The sequence below is a fragment of the Cebus imitator genome, unplaced genomic scaffold (genome assembly GCF_001604975.1).
Source record: "Cebus imitator isolate Cc_AM_T3 unplaced genomic scaffold, Cebus_imitator-1.0 Scaffold19, whole genome shotgun sequence".
NCBI classification, from domain to species: Eukaryota; Metazoa; Chordata; class Mammalia; order Primates; family Cebidae; genus Cebus; species Cebus imitator.
This window is the reverse complement of record NW_016107334.1, coordinates 1,441,520-1,447,820: the sequence shown is the minus strand read 5'-3', so window position 1 is coordinate 1,447,820 and position 6,301 is coordinate 1,441,520. Positions and strand designations below refer to the sequence as shown.

The following is a 6,301-nucleotide window of genomic DNA, read 5'->3' as shown; positions in this document are numbered from 1 at the left end:
AAGACCATCCTGGTCAATATGGTGAAGCTGCATCTCTACTAAAAATACAAAAAAATTGGCTGGGGGTGGTGGCACACACCTGTAGTCCCAGCTACTTGGGAGGCTGAGGCAGGAGAATCATTTGAACCCAGGAGGCGGAGGTTGCAGTGATCTGCAATCGTGCCACTGCATTCCAGCCTGGATAACAGAGCAAGACTCTGTCTCAAAACAAACAAACGACAAAAAAAGAAAGCTATCTATTTTTGGACCCACCAATTCTAATTCTGGTAGGAGAATTGCTTGAACCCAGGAGGTGGAGATTGCAGGGAGCCAAGATCGTGCCACTGCACTACAGCCTGGGCAACAGTGCGAGACTCCATCTCAAACAAACAAAACAAATGAAACCATGGGCTTGGAAATGCCTTGATGTTTATTGATCGAGCTGTACACTGAGCCCAGGCCTAGCCCTTTTAAGGGGCCCTGTGTGGAACAGCGCGGGCTTCCCAGATCCAGACCTATCACTCTTCACCATTCGGTCCTCAAGCTGGTGTGAAGCTTGCGATGCTAACCAGCAGTGACAGCAGGCCATCAAGGAGCAGGCCCACGTCACTCAGGTGAGGCTTTGCAGAGGGAGCCATGTGGAAGGAAGATGACCCAGGTGGCCAGGAGCAGGTGAGGACCAGTGACAGCTCTTCCCACCCTCTGTGCATTCTTGCAGGTGATGGAGTCAGTTAACTGAGTCCAGATAGAGAGGGATAAATATGAGAACATCTAAAAGGAGAGAGGGCCATGTGGCGGCAGAGGACGAGGGAGATGTCAGAGCAGGTGAGACCAGACCCTTCAGCCCCCACCTTAGAGAGGTCATTTGTTCTTTCCAGGCATCAGCGAAATTCGAGGAGCACAGCCAGAGGTGGTCACGGGTCTGGGCTTTGTGGAGGTGGGGACGGAGAGGGAGATGGTAGCCTGTCCAGCCACCAGCCCCTCTCCAGGGCCCTTTCTGACTGTGCTTTGGGCAAGTTCAAACATTGAAGAAGGAGAAAAAGCATGACACGCATCGAATACAGGAGGTAGAGATGAGCTTGGCCGAACTGAAGTGCCACATGGGTAGGCTGAGGCTGGGGTGACCTGGGAGCAGGGCTGGGGATGGCTGAGAGTGTCCCAGGGAGGTGGGTGGATGGAAGGGCTTTGAGGCAGAGGGAAAGAGGTCTGTGCCAGGAGACGGCAAGTCTAGTCATCTCCACGAGCCTCAGTGTCCCCATCAGCAAAAAGGAAGAGTGCCCATTGTCAGCCACCCACAGTTGTCTTTGTCTGAAAGTGGCTTGGAAGACTGGCTGCCATCGGAGTTCGAGGAGTCATTAGCAGGGTGGCCAAGTTTGGGGAGCCTTTGAGCAGATCTGTACTTTGAAGGAGGAGAAGAAGCCTGACGTGCGTCGTGTACACGAGCTGGAGACAAGCTTGGCCCAAACTCAAAAACCAGATGGGTAAGCTGGGGCTGGCGTGACCTGGGAGCAGAGCTGGCAGAGGGCTGTGGACCAAGAGGAGGGCTTTTTGGAGAATCCAGAGGCCCTTTTGCCCGCTCCCTTTCTCAGCTGAACCCCTGCCCTTGGAGCCCCCAGCAGGGCCCTTGGAGGCGGAGGCCGAGCACCTGCGGAAGGAGCTGGAGAATCTGGTAGGGCCGCTCTAAGCTCAGGTGCAAGCCAGTAAGGGATTAGTCGCCTGAACCCGGAGCCGGAGGAGAGCCTGCGGGGGCCGGAGCAGGAGGAGAGGCTGCCGGAGCAGGAGGAGAGGCTGCGGGGGCCGGAGCAGGAGAGGCTGCCGGAGCAGGAGGAGAGGCTGCGGGAGCCGGAGCAGGAGGAGAGGCTGCCGGAGCTGGAGCAGAAGGCTGAGCTCTGGGAGGAGCAGGGGGAGGCTGCAGGCGAACCGCTCACCACGAACGCACCACAGCCGCGTGCTCTCCCAGAACCCCGAGCTCCAGGAGCAGTTGTCACAGCTGAAGGAGCCGGTGATCCCCGCCCCCACCAAGAAGGGCTGGGAGGCAGGCACCAGCCTCTGGGGAGGGGAGGTGCCAGGCCAGAAGCAACTCCAGCCTGGGGAACAGGGAACCCCAGCACCCTCCAGGGCAGTGCTGTGACTCTTTCTTGCTTCCTGCCCTGACTTTTAGGGGTGGGTAGCCCTGGGTTCCTCCCAGGTCTGGACATCATCATCCTAGCTAGAGGCATGGAGCCCCCTAATTATGGGGAAAGAGACAGTGGTATAAGAGGCTCCTTAAGGCAGGGCATGCTGGCACAGGCCTGTAGTCCCAGCTAGTTGGGAGGCTGAGGCAGGAGAATTGCTAGAACCCGGGAGGTGGAGGTTGCAGTGAGCTGAGATTGTGCCACTGCAGTCTAGCCCGGGTGGGGGGAAGAAGTGAGACTCTGTCTCAAAAAAAAAAAAAAAAAAGGGCGCTTTAAGCTGGGTGTGGTGGCTCATGCCTGTAATCCCCAGCACTTTGGGAGGCTGGGGGGAGAATCCCTTGAGGTCAGGAGTTTGAGACCAGGCTGGCCAACACGGCAAAACCACGTCTGTACTAAAAATACACACACACACACACACACACACACACACACACACTAGCTGGACATGGCGGCACACGCCAGTAGTCCCAGCTACTCGGGAGGCTGAGGCAAGAGAATTGCTTGAAGGCTGAGGCAAGAGAATTGCTTGAACCGGGGAGGTGGAGGTTGCAGTGAGCTGAGATTGTGCCACTGCACTCCAGCCTGGGTGACAGAGCAAGACTCCATCTCAAAAGGAAAAAAGAAAAAAGTTATGGAAAAAACTTATGAAAAAAAGGTATGGGATAAAAATAAAAATAAGGCTGGGCACAGTGGCTCATGCCTGTAATCTCAGCACTTTGGGAGGCTGAGGTTGAGGGATCACTTGAGGTCAGGAATTCCAGACCAGCCTGGCCAACATGGTAAAACCCCATCTGTACTAAAAATACAAAAATTAGCTGGGCATGGTGGTGCTTGCCTGTAATCCCAGTTACTGGAAAGGGTGACACAGGAGAATCCCTTGAACCCGGGAGGCAGAGGTTAAAGTGAGCAGAGATCGTGACACTACTCCCGCCTGGGTAACAGCAACAAAACTGTCTCAAACCAACAACAACAACATAAAGGCAGGGCACTGTGGCTCACACCTGTAATCCCAGCAGTTTGGGAAGCTGAGGCAAATGGATCACAAGGTCAGGAGTTTGAAACCAACCTGGCCAATATGGTGAAACCCCATCTCTACTAAAAATACAAAAAAAAAATAGATGGGCATGGTGGTGCATGACTGTATTCCCAGCTATTTGTGAGGCTGAGGCAGGAGAATCACTTGAACCCAGGGGGCAGAGGTTGCAGTGAGCAGAGGTCATGCCACTGACTCCAGCCTGGGCATCAGAGCGAGACTCCATCTCAAAAAATAAAAATAAAAGTAGGTCACCATCGGCAAAGGCTGGAAAAATGGGGCAGGAGCCCACCATGTCCCTACCACCCCTTCCCAGTCACCCCTTCACCCTGAGAGTAGCAAGACAAGACCCCTGACTAATGGGGGGAGACAAACAGACCCTTTGTCACCTTGGCCAGGGCTGAGTTTTTAAATTTCTGGATGATGATGATTGTTATTTACAAGCCAGAGGCTGATGGAGTTGGTTTGTTTGGGGGAGACCTGATGACCTCCTTACTCTCACCAAAGCAACTTTTCCCTCAGGGGGCTCCCATCCTCTTACTCAGAGTGGCAGCTGAGGCAGGACAGGGGCTAACTGTGGACCAGGTGAGGGCACGGGCTGCTGGGGGTGGCTCCCCTTCCTCCGTGCACATATTGTATCTGTGTAACATTTTGTATATTCCAGGGCTAGGGCCGCCCCCCCCGTATCATAACTAGCAGACGTTGGAGCTGGCACATGGGGAGGAGGGTCTCATAAATTTTTGCGGCTGGAAAACTGGCATTTGAATCAGTACACTGAGTAAGGAAGATCTGCCTCACCCAGGGCGAATGGTACCATCCCATCAGCTGAGCACCCAGATAGAGCAAAAGGGCAGAGAAAAGGTGAATTTTCTCTCCCTCTCTTCTGAGCTGGGAGACCCTTCTTTGATCATACACACACACACACACACACACACACACACTCACACACACATTATATATATATATATAAAATCCTCCTCTCGGCCACTCCCTTCAGCACCTTCTCAAATGTATATATTTGGGAGAGATGAGACCCCTGTACCAGGGTTGGTCTGTCTGACCAAGAGCATATGGCAGCAATGATGGTACATCATGTCCCAGGTTAGCTTGCAGCTTCTGCTTCTTTGTCTCCTAATCACTCACCCGGGGGAGCCACTGCCATGTTGTGAGGAGAGGCTGCACGTGAGAAAACAGCCACACGAGGGAGCTTGAGATCGGATGGTCCAGCCCCAGTCAAGCCTTCAGATAACCGTAGTCCCAGCAAGTGTGTAGACTGCAACCTTGTGAGCACCCTTCAATTAGAGATGCTCGCCTAGGCTGTTCCAGATTCCTCACCAACAGAAATGATAAAATAATTTTTCTGAGACAGGGTTTTGTTCTGTCTTCCAGGCTAGAGTGCAGTGGTGCCATCGTGGCTTAATGCAGCCTCAGTCTCTCCAGGCTCAAGACATCCTCTTACCTCAGCCTCCTTAGGTAGCTGGGACTACATGTACACACCACAAAGTGCAGCTGATTTTTAATAGAGATGAGTCCTTGCCATGTTGCCCAGGCTGGTCTTCAGGTCTTCTTCTGGGCTCAAGCAATTGTCCCACCTCAGCTTCCCAAAGTGCTGGGATTACAGGCATAGGTCACCACACTCAGCAAATGTTTCTTTGTTTGTTTGTGACAGCGTTTCGCTCTTGTTGCCCAGGCTGGAATGCAATGGCACAGTCTTGGCTCACCACAACCTCCGCCTCCCAGATTGAAGCAATTCTCCTGCCTCAGCCTCCTGAGTAGCTGGGATTATGGCATGCACCATCACACCCAGCTAATTTTGTATTTTTAGTAGAGACAGGGTTTCTCCATATTGGTCAGGCTGGTCTCCAACTCCTGACTTTAGGTGATGTGTCCACCTCAGCCTCCCAAAGTGCTGGGATTACAGGCATGAGCCGCCATGCCCGGCCAAATATTTGTTTTTGTTTTGTTTTTTGAGACAGACTCTCGCACTGTTTCCCAGGCTGGAGTGCAGTAGTGCCATCTCAGCTCACTGCAACCTCCGCCTCCTGGGTTCAAGCGATTCTCCTGCCTCAGTCTCCTGAGTAGCTCAGATTATAGGTGCCAGCCACCACACCCAGCTAATTTTTGTATTTTTAGTAGAGTCAGGGTTTCACCATGTTGGTCAGACTGGTCTCAAACTCCTGACCTCATGATCCACCCAAAGTGCTGGGATTACAGGCATGAGCCACCTTGCCCGGCCAAATGTTTGGCTTTCTAATGCAATAAATTTTGGGGTAGTTTGTTACACAGCAATAGATAATGACAGACTCTCTCTTTAAAAAAAACTAGCACCTGCTGGAGTCTTTATTTTCGTGCTCGTTGAAGTCCTTTCACAGTTTCTCCTTGTTCCTCTAATCTTCCTCTCGGCCACGCCCTTCAGCACCCAACCCCCAACAGGTCATGGTTCCCACGTACGTGGCCACTGGAGATACATGGTTGGTGTCCTGCGCTGACCACTCTTGTCAGGAGACCAAGCTTCCTTTCCTCCCTCCCTACACACCTGATCATGGTCAACAAGGCGCTGAGCGAACAAGGTGAGGCAGAAGGAACAGAAGCTGGAGAGAGCAGCAGGGACTAGCCACCAGCGAGATTCTGTGACTCTCCATCTCCCCGCATCCCAGTCCCAGAGTGAAGAGTCATCTTCATGATCTCCCTGATGGCGAAATGCCAGAAAGACTTACCCAGGGGCCTGAAGATGCCTTCAGTTCTCCAGGTCCTGAACTCTGTTCCAGTCACAGGAGGCCTGGCAATCCCGAGGTTTCCTGAGTGTTCCTTGTTCCTGAGCTCCTCTGAGATTTCCACTTTCCTCATTTTCATCTAAATCTAACTACATCTAACTGCCTCTGCTAACCAGACATTTGTTCCTAGTGGACAGAGTTTCCCGAAATGCTGTGTGGTTATCTTGCAGATGACTACAGTTATATAGCCAAATAACTAAGATCTCACTGGCTATACTGGAACAGGACTATTCTGGAACAAATTACCCCAAAATGTATTGGTTTTAAAAAAAACAAACATTTGGCTGGGCGCGGTGGCTCACGCCTGTAATCCCAACACTTTGGGAGGCTGAGGCGGGCGG

The 6,301-nt window shown here is 52.5% G+C and overlaps 1 long non-coding RNA gene across 1 annotated transcript; it reads left to right on the top strand.

The window, feature by feature from the left end:
- Positions 1-398: 398 nt before the first annotated feature.
- On the top strand, positions 399-1,744 carry LOC108295575. Its single transcript, XR_001821451.2, has 3 exons — positions 399-593; positions 698-804; positions 1,596-1,744. It is a non-coding gene; the product is annotated as an uncharacterized LOC108295575 (long non-coding RNA).
- The last annotated feature ends 4,557 nt before the right edge of the window (positions 1,745-6,301 follow it).